A 13,782-nucleotide genomic window follows, 5' to 3' on the forward strand; every position below is an offset into this window, starting at 1 on the left:
GCGGTAATACCCTGCCATTCCTAGGAAGCTTCGAACTTCACTGACGTTGGTTGGTTGCCTCCATTTTGATACTGCTTCCACCTTGGAAGGGTCCACTTCTATCCCTTCTGCGGTTAAGATATGCCCAATGAAGGCTATCTTTTCCAACCAGAATTCACATTTACTGAGTTTCACATAAAGTTGGTGTGCTCTGAGTTTTCCAAGGACGATCCAAAGGTGACGCTTGTGGTCTTCGCGGTTCTTGGAGTAGATAAGTATGTCGTCGATGAAGACTATGACAAACTTATCTAGCTCTTCCATAAACACTTTATTCATGAGGTTCATGAAAAAGGCGGGTGCGTTTGTCAGTCCGAACGGCATCACTGTGAACTCATATTGCCCGTATCGGGTGACAAATGCAGTCTTTTGGATGTCTGCTTCCTTGATCCTCAATTGGTGGTAACCGGACCTTAGGTCTATCTTGGAGAAATACTTGGCTCCTTGAAGCTGATCGAAGAGGTCGTCAATCCGAGGGAGTGGATACTTGTTCTTGATGGTAACTTCATTTAACGAGCGGTAATCAATACACATTCTCATGCTTCCATCCTTCTTAGAGACAAACAAGACTGGTGCTCCCCAAGGCGATGAGCTGGGACGAATGTACCCCTTTTGCTGAAGATCTACGATTTGAAGCTTCAGTTCTGCTAACTCGGTTGGAGCCATGCGGTATGGTCTCTTTGCGATAGGTGTCGTTCCAGGGATCAGATCTATGTAGAACTCCACTTCTCTTTCTGGTGGCATTCCTGGTAATTCTTCTGGAAATACGTCCATGAATTCTTCTACTACTGATATACTTTCTGTTGCCAGATTGAACATCATTGGGTCACTGGCGGGTGGCTGTGCCTGACAAGAGACTGACTTTCCCTGCCGGTTGGTGAGGAGGACTGTCTTGTCTGCGCAACTGATGATGCCTTTGTGTTTAGTTAGCCAATCCATCCCTAGGATCCCATCAATTCCTTTGGATGGCAAGACGGTTAAGTCTGCCAGGAATACTACCCCACTTAAAAGGATTCTGACTTGGGAGCATTTTAGCTGGCATAGAAGGTCGGACCTTGTTGGGACTATGCTTCGTCGCCGAAGGTCTGGTAGGAAGAAACAGCTTCGGCTGAAGCTGTCCGCATGTGATGACCGAAGGTCCTCTTCATGAAGCTTCGGAATTTACAAACCGACATAAAAGTAGAATGACCTTTTAGTCCATAAATGTTTGAGTCGCTGTTGTAATCCCTTATGAGGGGCATAATTGTAATTCCTCACAGGCTGCGCCCTGTGCCTATAAATAGGTGAACAGTACCCCTGTACTGTTCACGCAATCTTGTAATTACTGGCACATTACGCTGGGATTATTGCTTTCTGCCAAGACGAAGGTATAAATGTATTTAAATATTATGTTTTAATATCTAGGTTCATATAATAAAATATGTGAACAATGCTATTTATTTTCGGTATGTCTTTCCATAATGTTTCATGTGTTATATTTTACTTCATATTGTTTTTCAAGTCTGATCACGAAGGTATAACCTTCGTGATATTTTGCTTATGGCCTTCGTCTGAAGCTCATTAAATCCTTGGGGAGATAATGCTTCAGCGGACGAACGGCATTAATATTTAACATTTTATGTTGCTTTGTTCTTAATTCATAGCATTTGAGAACAAGTCCCCAACATTAGCGCCCACCTCCGGTCAACTCACTTCCACTTTTTGAGCTGATGGCTTCGATTAACGATCAAGTTGGAGCTGCTTCGGCCCCGAAGCTGGTGCTCCCGATAACAGGTGGTTCGTGCTCAGAACCAGCCAACAAAAAGCAGAAGAAAGAGGCGCAGAGAAGGGTACAACATGTTGGAGTGCAGGGACCCTTCATCAAGTCAAGATGGTCCCACATTCCAATCACCTTCTCCCAAGAGGACCTTCAGCTCAAGGATTTTCCTCATAACGATGCTATGGTTATTTCTTGTGTTATCAAAGGGTTTCTGGTCCACAATGTCTTGGTTGATACAGGCAGTGCAGCTGATATTATATTTGCTAAGGCCTTCAGACAAATGCAAGAGCTAGAAGATAAGATTCATGATGCTACACACCCTCTCTGTGGCTTCGGAGGAAGACAGATTGTAGCACTGGGCAAGATCACCATGCCAGTGACCTTCGGATTCATCAACAACACCAGAACTGAGCAAGTTGTGTTTGACATTGTTGACATGGAATACCCTTACAATGCAATTATTGGTCGTGGCACCCTCAATGCTTTCGAAGCAATCCTTCATCCTGCTTACCTTTGCATGAAGATACCTTCGGATCAAGGACCCATTGCTATTCATGGAAGTCAGGAAGCTGCCAGAAGGGCCGAGGGAAACTAGACTAACTCAAAAGCAATCCATAATATAGATGAAGCTGAAACTTGTGAACAGTACAAATTCAGAAGGGAGAAAGCAGCTTCGGCAGATCAGCCGAAGCCCATGCTCTTATGTGAGGACATAGCAGAGCAGAAGGTGCTGTTGGGCTCTCAATTATCCGAAGAACAGGAGAAAACCTTGATAAGGTTTTTGTTCAACAACAAAGATGTTTTTGCATGGTCAGCCAATGATCTTTGCGGAGTTAACAGGGATGTTATTGAACACTCGCTCAATGTTGACCCATCCTTTAGACCCAGAAAGCAGAGGCTTCGGAAAATGTCTGAAGACAAGGCCGAAGGAGCTCGCAACGAAGTCAAAAGACTCCTCAGTGCAAGAGTTATCAGAGAAGTAAAGTACCCAGAATGGCTAGCTAACACTGTTATGGTAAAAAAGGCCAATGGAAAATGGCGAATGTGTATCGACTTTACGGATCTCAACAAGGCCTGTCCGAAGGACGAATTCCCATTGCCAAGGATAGATTCCTTAGTTGATGCAGCAGCTTCGTTAGAGCTTATGAGTCTTCTAGATTGTTATTCAGGCTATCATCAAATTTGGATGAAGAAGGAGGATGAGCCGAAGACCAGTTTCATAACCCCCAGTGGAACATATTGTTACCTTCGGATGCCCGAGGGGCTCAAGAACGCTGGAGGAAGTTTCAGCCGAATGACTGTGAAGGTTCTTCAGTCTCAGATAGGCAGAAATGTGCTAACTTATGTTGATGATATCATTGTAAAAAGCACGAAACAAGAAAATCACATTGCTGATTTGCAAGAGACATTCGCTAGTTTTAGACAAGCTGGTCTAAAGCTGAATCCAGAAAAATGTGTCTTCGGAGTAAAGAAGGGGAAATTTCTTGGATGCTTGGTTTCAACAAAGGGAATTGAAGCTAATCCAAGTAAAATTGAAGCTATACTTCGAATGGAGCCACCAAATACAAAAAGGGGGCCCAAAGACTGACAGGGAGGCTGGCATCTCTCAATAGATTCATATCCAGATCAGCAGAGAGAAATTTACCATTTTTCGAAGTGCTGAAATCAGCCGAAGTCTTTCAATGGGGACCAAGCCAACAAAAAGCCTTCGAGGAACTGAAGCAATATTTGATAGATTTAACAACATTAACTCCACCAACACTAGGGGCTCCTTTGTTATTATATGTGGCAGCTTCGCACTCAGCGGTAAGTGCAGCACTTGTCCAGGAGAAGCTTGATGGCCAAGTCAAGAGGCAGGTCCCAGTATATTTTGTATCTGAGGTTCTTAGTTTATCGAAGAAAAACTATACAGAATTGGAAAAGGTGTTATATGCTGTTTTGATGGCATCCAGGAAGCTTCGGCATTACTTTCAAGCATACAATATTGTTGTTCCTTCTTCGCAACCGTTGAATGATATTATGAGAAATAGAGAAGCTACTGGACGGATTGGAAAATGGGTTGCAGAGCTCAATGAATTTTGCATTGATTATGTGCATAGATCTTCGATCCAGTCTCAAGCGTTGGCAGATTTCATTGCTGACTGGACGCCAGGGGCTCAGGATGAAGAAACAAATAAAAATGCCGAAGTATGGACAGTGTTTTGCGATGGGTCTTGGGGAACCTTCGGAGCAGGAGCAACCGTTGTGTTGGTCTCACCATCCAAAGTTAAAACTTGTTATGCGGCACGACTCGATTTTAGTTGTACAAACAATATTACTGAGTACGAAGCCCTGCTTTTGGGCCTTCGGAAGTTAAAAGCAATGGGAATCAGAAGGGCCATTCTTAAAACTGATTCCCAGGTTGTTTCGGGTCATATCGACAAGAGTTGTAAGGCTAAAGATCCGAAGCTTGAAAAAATATCTAGACACGGTCCGAAGGATTGAATCTTCCTTCGAAGGATTCTCTGTCAAAAATATCCCTCGAGGACAAAATGAGCATGCTGATTTGCTAGCTAAGTCAGCAGCACAGGGGCTGCCCTTACCTTCGGATGTGTTCTTCGAAACAATAAAAGCACCTTCAGTGGAACTTCTTGAAAGAGCAGTCCTCAATATATCTCCTGTTTATAGTGAAGATTGGAGAACTGAGATCATTTCTTACCTTCAGGGTAACTTCCTTTCAGATGACGAAACTTATAACAGGAGGATAGAGGCAAGAGCTCGTCCATATGTCATGATAGAAGGGGAGTTGTACAAGCATGGAGTCTGTGCTCCACTACTCAAGTGTTTATCTAGAGCCGAAGGCATAGAATTGATGAAAGAAATACATGCAAGCCTGTGTGGATCTCACATTGGATCTAGGCCGTTACTTGGAAAAGTTTTTCGTCAAGGGTTTTATTGGCCGAAGGCAGCTTCGGATGCAACGGAATTAGTTCAAAAGTGCGAAGGTTGTCAGAAATGTGCAAGAGATCAAAAACAACCTTCGTCTTTAACTCAGCTGATACAACCCATCTGGCCATTGCAAAGGTGGGGCCTTGACTTGTTAGGTCCGTTACCACCGGCCCAAGGAAACTTAAGATATGTTGTAGTGGCTGTGGAATATTTTTCTAAATGGATTGAGGCAAAACCTTTAGCCACAATAACTTCGGCCACCATTCAAAAGTTTTTCTGGCAGAATATTGTTTGTCGTTTCGGAGTACCAAAGGCCATCACTGTAGATAATGGAACGCAGTTTGACTCCGAAGCTTTCAGAGAATTCTGTGATCAAATTGGCACGAAGATCCATTTTGCATCAGTCAGGCATCCAGAGTCAAATGGACTTGTTGAAAGAGCCAATGGCATCATAATGACAGGAATAATGAAGTTAATCTTCAATCAACCCAGGGGAAAGTGGCCAGATCAATTAATCAAAGTGGTATGGAGCCACAACACAACAACATCAAGGTCAACAGGCTTTACTCCATTCAAATTATTGTTTGGTGACGAAGCAATAACTCCAGAGGAAGCTAAAACTGGATCAATAAGAATAGTAGCTTCAGCAGCATCAGATTCTGAAGCTGATCATTCTGTGGAAAAAGATGCTATAGAAGGGATCAGGATTCAAGCTGTGGAGAACATCAATAAATATCAAGCCGAAACAATCAAATGGCGTGATAGAAAGGTTCGGCTAAAGAATATTGAGCCAGGACATTTGGTGCTTCGGAGGGTGGCTAACCCAGATACAGTGGGCAAGTTGCAGCTGAAATGGGAGGGACCTTTTTTGGTAGTATCTTCGTCAAGACCCGGTTCATACAGGACGGCAACGACATTCCTAGATCTTGGAATGCGGATGAGCTTCGGCGATATTATGTATAACTCGATGTAATTTTTTATATTTTTTATTTTTCTTTCATGGCACCCTTTTCCTTTCTGAAGGGGGAGAAAAGTTTTTAATGGGGCCATCACATGTAATTTCCTTTTTTAGTTCTATAAGAGCAAAATCTCCCAAAGATGTAAATGTAAAAACTGAGAACGCACCATCGAGTGCCGAAAAGAAACAGAGAAGAAGCTCGAAAGTCGTCCCTAAGGGGATGCGGAGCACGACGAAGCTACTAAAGAAGTCACTCCAAAGGGAGCGCAGTGTAAGTTTTCTGCTCCAAAGTCGTTCCAAAGGGAATGCAGAGCTTACAGCGAAAAGTCAACGCTGATACCGACGAAAGTAAAAGGCGAAGAAGCTCCTAAGGGAGGCTTACAGCGAAAAGTCAACGCTGATTCCGCTGAAGTAAAAGGCGAAGAAGCTCCTAAGGGAGGCTTACAGCGAAAAGTCAGCGCTGATATGTGATTGTTTTTAAGGAAATAACGGTTGTGATTATGGCTTCGGATATGTGTTTGGACATTCATTTGCACACCACATTACATCATAACATTTGCATTCATAAACATTCATCCAGGCATATGTAGGATAACCATCGTCATAGCATAAGTGGTTGCTTCGGCAAAAAGGAAAAAACTGTCCTTCATACTTCGTTGTGTACGAAAAGAAGAGCTTCGGCAAAAAGAAAAAGCTGTTTTTTATGCTTCGCTGTGTACGAAAAGAAGGGAAGGTGTTTTTTCGCCTTTCATCTCAAAAAGATAATTTCGTCCACATCAAAGCACCACATACATTAATGGAAGGGTAAGAGCATATTACAAGGTATGAGAAAAATTCATTAAGAACCGTTTAGCCATATTTACAAAAGTTATTTCAAAAGTTTCTTGAGTTTTTCTACAGTCTACTTCTACTGATCTTCATGGGGCCTCAGCTTTGGCATCGTACTCTAAGCATCGGTCTTGGCTTCGTCATCCTACATGAATTAAGTTGCTGAGAGTCAAAACCAAGTTTGAAGGAAAAGGTAAGCACAAGGTATGATTTCTTACTGGTTCAAGATGACTCCGAGCTTCGTCTCCAGCCTTTTCTCGCCCGCCTTTTGTCCATATCATCTTTACAAATCTATTAGAAATACTTCGGGCGAGGTCAGGAATATCATCTAAAATTGATGGTGATAGAGTGAAATTGGGCCTATTCACAATTTTTCCATGGTCGCAGCCAGCTTTCAGAAAAGCTGCAGCAGTGCCCCGAGAAGCTACCCAGGCACAGAAGTCACCGTGCCCGGCTATAACTTCGTCAAGCTCATCAATTTCACCCTCAATATGTTCGAAGGTTTTTGGTAAATCTTCAGTTGACGGGGTGAACTTCCCACTGCTAGCCCCGACTGAGTGGAAGATTTTTCTCAGTCGTTGAATACATTTATTGCTAAACTCCAAACATTTGTCTTGAAGGCTTGCCAATAATTTTTTCAAATCTGAATTTTGTTGGACTTCGGCTTCAAGTTTCGCATTAAGTTCTTGTTTTTCTTGTTCAAACTGTTCAGATTGGTAGAGAAGCTTCGTATTCAATTCTGTTATTTTAGCTTCGGCTTCTGCCAATAAGCCTTCAGTTGCCTGAAGCTCGAAGTTCTTCTTTTCAATAGTAGCTGATTGCTCTTTTATTTTGCTCTCCAAATTTTCAATTATAACCTCGTGTTTTTTGTTTTCCAGATCTTGCTCCATTTTCAAAGCTTTACTCAACAGCATACTCTGCACATAAACAACCTTCGTTAGAAATGTCTTCGTTATTAAAAACAATAAAAGTCAAGGGAAAAGTAGTTCACCTTGAAATTGGAATAAAATAAACTACCAACGATATGTTGTCGTCGGTAGCGGCTAATATCCGTTTCTAGCTTCGGAAAACCGATACTCTTTGATAGAGTACCGATAATCTTAGCTCCAGTTTGATCCCGGATACAGTCTAATTTTTCATCGTCAATACCCCCGAAGAGGAGTGCTCCTGGTTTATATCCGCAAGATTTGGCATATTCTTTAAGCTCTTCTATTTCGGTTTTTGACAGTTCTTGTCCAACTAAATTTTGAAACATGAAGGCTTCGTCCTCTGAAGTTTCGTCAGAGATTTCCTTTTCTTTCCCAGACACTGCGGCCATGGTCTCCTCGGCGGCAGTCGTAACTTCTTCTATCAGTATTTTGTCGATATGTTCGATTGTTGTTTCCAAGTTCAAATCTTCGGTTGAGGTAGCTTCGGTAGCCGCGATCTCCGAAGGTGCGACTTCAATATTTGTTATTTCCTCAGCAGCTAGTATCTTCCGGGTTGAGGCTCTCGGTGGTGTCTTGTTAATGACTTCTGTCACTGCGATGATTCTTTGTCTCTTTGTTTTAGTTGTTTCCTTCGTTTTTTCGGGCTCCTTTTCCTTCTGAAAAAACTTCGTCAGTTGAGGCCCTAATGGACTTAGCTTCACAGGCAGAGATTCAGTCATTACCTTCAAAATTTCTTCCACGTCAGTGGCAGAGCGTGATGCGGGAGTCTCTTCTTCGTCGGATACTTTTCGCTTCGGAGATGATACTTTTCTCTTCTTCGGAATTTTCTTCTCTTTTGGTGGTTCTTTCTCATCTTCATTTAAAGCTTCGGCTACCCTTTTCCTTTTCCGGCCTTCGACACCTTTATTCAGTTGTTCGTAGTCAGGGTATTCGAAACCCAAGGCGTCCAGCACTCGATTCAGTCTTCGCTTCGGACGGGTACCGAAGGCCGCAGTCATCAACTGATCTTCTTTTTTGGAGTAATTACCGAGTATTTCATTGCACATTATTTCAATTGTGTCCAGCCACTCTTGGCAAGGTGTCTTAAAGTATTTCTTAAACTTGTAATAGTAAGGTAACTGCACAAGTTCCCCTTCTTTCTTCTCCCCCTCTAGCTTCGGCATTTCCCATTCTTTTAAAGTAGGAAAAACCCTGAAGGCCAAGAACTCTTGAACCAGGTCTCTTGTGCCGATATGCTCTGAAATAATTTTAAATTCAGCCAGTGCAGCCCAAGTGGGACCTTCTAATGACATTTGGCATCGCGGTCTTGTTTCTCCGAAGATCAATTCAAGAGGGCTTTGTACTAGCTTCTCTTTGTCTTCATCAACCTTCACATAAAACCATTCCGACTTCCAACCTGCCGGCCATTTGCTTCGGTAGCTGATTACAGGAAACTTTGTGGTTTTCCGATAAGCAAAATTATAGCAACCAAAGTTATCGTGCAATCCATCTTTTCTAGCTTTCGTCTGGTAGTGCAGCTCATGAACTCGACAAAAGCTGTCGGCAAACGGCTCCACCGCTTGGCTTCGGAGGGCCCAGATATAAACACTAAGCCTAACGATAGCGTTAGGAGTCAGCTGATGAAAGTAGATCCCAAACTTCTTCAATACATCTCCAATAATCCCATGTAGGGGGAATCTCAACCCAGCCTTTAGAAAGCTCTTGAAAATGACTATCTCATCCTTCTCCGGCTTCGGGGTAGTTTCTTCCCCCCCCGAAGCGAAGTAGCTTCTTCTGATTCTCACTGAAATAACCCGACTTCACCATCTTGGAGAGATCAGCCTTAGAGACAGTCGACTTTCCGAAGTCCAAATGGCTGGGCTTACTTGGCATGGCAATATGATAATCATCTTCGGAATCAGTTTCCTCAATGTCTCCTTCTTCCGCTTCGGCAGTTGCCTGTTCTGTTTCAGCAGTGGGGATTTCTTCCGTGATTACCAGTCCGTATCGTTGCATCGCTTCGGAGATGGGAACAGTCTCCGATCCTTCAGCTTCGCCTCCCTCACGCTCAACTCTAGCGGTAGAGCGCACTCTAGCCATTTAATTCTGATTTTTTGGAAACTAAATACTTTTCTTCCGAAGCTTTTTTCTTCTGACGAAGTAGGCTTCGAGCTGGAGCTTCGTTTGATTTCGAGAGTCAAGCTTCGGCTATAGTTAAAAATTTTGGCAGCAAAACTGTGCAAATAGCAATGAATGCTGTGGTAACTTCACACCTACCCGTCTGTTTATATAGTAATGCAGGTAAGAAGGTGAATCACCAGGATTTCTGCACCAGGCGAACAGCTGCTTGCACCCGCTGTGTGGTGGACCGCAGAAGCCAAATAGTAACTCTGCAAGGTGGGACCGCTACGCGCTCGGAAACTGAATCGTTTCTCGACAACGAGCTCAGGGAAGGTGTTTTTTGGACCTTCGGCTTCCCGAAGCCTAAGATACTTTTTTCACGGATCAAGCTCGTTACGAAAAACGATCTAGCACCGCGAAGGGGCTACTATTGGGACTATGCTTCGTCGTCGAAGGTCTGGTAGGAAGAAACATCTTCGGCTGAAGCTGTCCGCATGTGATGACCGAAGGTTCCTCTTCATGAAGCTTCGGAATTTACAAACCGACTGTGACGGAACCTCCCAAGTAATTAGGCCCACCTACAGTTGTCCTTGTCCAACGGACTTCAGACAACCCTGTAGGTGCCCCTGAACTACTTGACAAGCTCGGTATCTTTCCTTACCTCACCAGGAACGCTTTACCCGTCTTGCAGACATTACAGAACATCGGAGATAAAGAAATGCGGAAGCGAATTACATAAACTTACATTTATTTCAAAAGCAAGCTTGAGTTATTTTATTACAGACCAGACTAAAAGTGAGTGCAGAGTAGTAACATTATACAAACCAGGGGAGGCACGAACTCCTCCCGATAAGTCATAAGTAAAAGATCCTAAGTGGAGGACCGAGTTCTCCCGCACTTCAGTCATGTCTTTCTTCTTTTGGAACCACCTTGGCACAGAAGCAGCAAAAGTCTGCTACTTCCTCACCTAAAAACAACGAAGGGATAAACCCTGAGTATGGAATACTCAGCAAGTCTTACCCGACTAAAGAAAAGACTCTCAAGGGTATGCTGGTTATATGGGAGTCAAGGTAAGGCTTTTCAATATTCAAAGACTCTGTTTTGCAGAAATGCTTACTAAAGTGGATCCTTAAAAATCCAATTTTATTTGTCAAGTTAGGTAAAATTACCTGGACTAGAGTTCTTTCTACCCTAGTTCAATCACTGGTCCTGTACTAGCCAATTTCTCAACAAAAACCCTTTATCTTTAGTGGAATGCTACGTGTAAGTCAGTGGCCAAGTCTCCATAACCGCGGAGGTACGGCGATCCGAATCGATTATACTCAGCTGAGGATCTCCAATCACACGACATATGTAGCACTTAACCCTTGCATATGTCAACCCGCCACCGGGGTTCTTAAGACCGGATCAGGTTCACGCAAACCGAGAGCACAGCTACACCACCGTCCAGCCTCTTGCCACGGAGGGTACACGCTACTCTCGCCACCGCTCCACGCCCATTTCGTGTTATCTTATTCCGGCCTTAGTCTACCCGAGGCAAGGCTTACCCATGACGAGGCATGTGACCAGTTAAAGGGTCCTCGGTCAGCAGGCCTACATCGACAAGGTCCTTAATCGACTCAGACGGAGACACTACACCGAGACTCTCTTCTCGTGCAAGTCACCCGCCCGGTCTCAGCTTAATCATTTAACCCAAAACTTGGTACCTGGCAGAGGTACATCTTTTCCGATGTTGAACCCATCAGGGCCCTGATGGATCCACCATCAAATTTTATTTTCGAAAACAGCCCACCCTCTTTTGCCACAACATCTTTTGTAAAAAAAAACTTTTGTTTTTCTAAAGCAAAGCTAAGCATCAAAAAGCTTTTGTAAAACAGGTGATCAAGGAAGGTAATCAGATTCAAGGAAGGTAATGCAGGAAGGGTTTTATCAAGCAACTCCTATCACCTAATGCATTAATCAAGTGAGAAAGATTTTAAAATAGCAAGGAAGGTGGCAAATGCACCGGGGCTTGCCTTCGTTTACAGGTGATTCCGGTTCGGATCCACAGATATCGAAGTAGAAACTATTCCCGGCCTGGGATTCCGAAGGTGGTGGTGTCCTGTCTTCGGGGACTTCTACCTCTTCTTCACGTTCTAATCATAACCAAACATAAGTATAAGAATGGATGCCATGGGATGCTCATGAGGATGCAAAGATAGCATAAACTTATTATTTATGTCTTGAATACAACTTTCCTTCACAGAGTTCCGGGAACTTAGGGTTTCCGGAGTCGGTAAAGGAGTTCATAGGGCAGGGGGGTGTTTTGGGGTTTGGTGATCAAACAAGGTCCAAATCAATTCAAACTCTACCCAAGGCTTCTAAATAGTGTATAACACTCATATAAAAATTTTGGGCATTTTAGGACTTACCAATTATTTTCTAAAAATCTATAACCAAGACTTTTAACTACTTTAAATACCTTAAAATTTCTTATTTCCACTAAAAATCACAAAACTATTTTTATTAAATACTAGGGAAAATAACAAGCCTAGGAAAATTAGTTTCACAATTTTAGCATTTTTCTACATTTTTCTACATATTTCTCAAGTTTTCCTGAAAAAGAAAAGGAAAAGGGTTAAACAGAACTGGGCCGGATTCAGCCCAGCGGCCCAGGTCCAGGGAGGAAAGGCGCCCACGCGCCCCGCGCCCTGGCGGTTTTGCAGAACGACCCCCGCGTTTTTAACTAAATGAAAATGAGTTTCTTCACTGTTCCGGTGTGTCGCTGACAAATTACAGAAACGCCCTCAGGTTTCTAATCCTTCACAGAGGGAGGTCCACGACGAGGAACAGCCCTCGCCGCACCCCAGCGAGCCAATTCCGGCCGGCCAACGCCATGGCTGGAGCTCCCGTGCGACAGGGACACAATTAAACTCCTACCGAACACTTCCCCTAAATCAATTTCACCAACGACGCACTACAACGTCCTGGCCACGGTGACAGTGCGGGTGATCCAAAGAACAACGCGTTCCCAAAGATTGGTGGCAGTATAATTCAATTGGGTGGGTCGGTGAGCATCACGGGGTTGTGGAAGCACTCAAACGAGAAGGCATAGAAGATGAACTGACCGGGATTGTGCTGGCCGCAGTACGGTTGTTTTCACGGTGGCGGGGACTGTAATTGGGGGAAACGAGCGATTCTCGGTCCCAGGTGAATAATCCGGGGCAAGGTTTGGTGCAACTGATGCGTGATTATCCTACGGAGCCGCGGGGACACTCAATTTATAGTGAGGGTAAGCGGTGGCGTCTAATTTTGCGCAGAGAGACCGGCGGCCGAGACGAAGGGTGAGTCATCGGCGCAGTCTATCGTGGCGCGCCCCGAGGTGATTCCTCCGGCGAGGAACTAACCTACGCAGGATGTCCTTGGCGACGTGGTAGATCGCCAAAGCACGTGGCGTTCACCAGGTAAACGGCGAGCTCCGGTGAGGATAAACTCGGCCGGCCGTGCGGCAAGTAGATGAGATGGCCGGACCAGCTAACAGTTGTGATCCATCCCGTGCTAGATCTTTTTACCCATCCCCGGTGTTATCCATTCCTCCCTGAGCACGAATCGGAACGGCAGTGGCACGAATCGCGGCGGATAGGTCATCGGCGGCGAGGACCCTGCGCTGGCGGTCTGATCCTTATCGGACTACTGTACCATGGGATATGTTCATCAGTGTGCCTGACAGTCATAGTTTAGGACCAAAACTCTCTAAAGTTTCTCTAGTAACTCACTCCACTCTCTGTAGCAAAGTTTCAAAGCTACAAACCAGCTACAATTCGACTATAGGGATTGAACTCATTTGAGCACTGGATCCAAATCAAAATCGAGCTCAAAGTTCACCTCATAACACTGTAACTCTGAAATTCAACTTCAAGCAGTCTGACAGCCCATCTTTGATTGGGTTTTTCTCCAAATTTCACATAAGACCATGGCTTGAATCCTTAAACAAAGTTGTTCCCCTAAGATTGATCTTCAACTTTGATGTGGTCACCTATCATGAATTCTCACTATTTTGAAAGCTACACAGCCCCAAAGTTGGGCCTACAACCCTGTTTTTAGACTTAGCATAGGAATCAAAATCAAGGTCCTTTTTGCAAATGAGTCCAAAACTTAGGGTTTGGCTTTCAAGTCCACATATTTGTGAACCAATTGACTTCAAATACTTATTTGGCTTGGTTTTTGCACTTTAGTCCAAAAGTGGACTAATTTTGCATATAAGC

The 13,782-nt window shown here is 44.0% G+C and overlaps 1 pseudogene; it reads right to left on the reverse strand.

Annotated features, from left to right (window-relative positions):
- The window catches only part of LOC109942836 (translation initiation factor IF-2-like), a 78,252-nt pseudogene that overhangs the window by 48,213 nt on the left and 16,257 nt on the right, over positions 1 to 13,782 (reverse strand).

The sequence above is a fragment of the Zea mays genome, chromosome 10 (assembly GCF_902167145.1).
Source record: "Zea mays cultivar B73 chromosome 10, Zm-B73-REFERENCE-NAM-5.0, whole genome shotgun sequence".
Lineage (NCBI taxonomy): Eukaryota > Viridiplantae > Streptophyta > Magnoliopsida > Poales > Poaceae > Zea > Zea mays.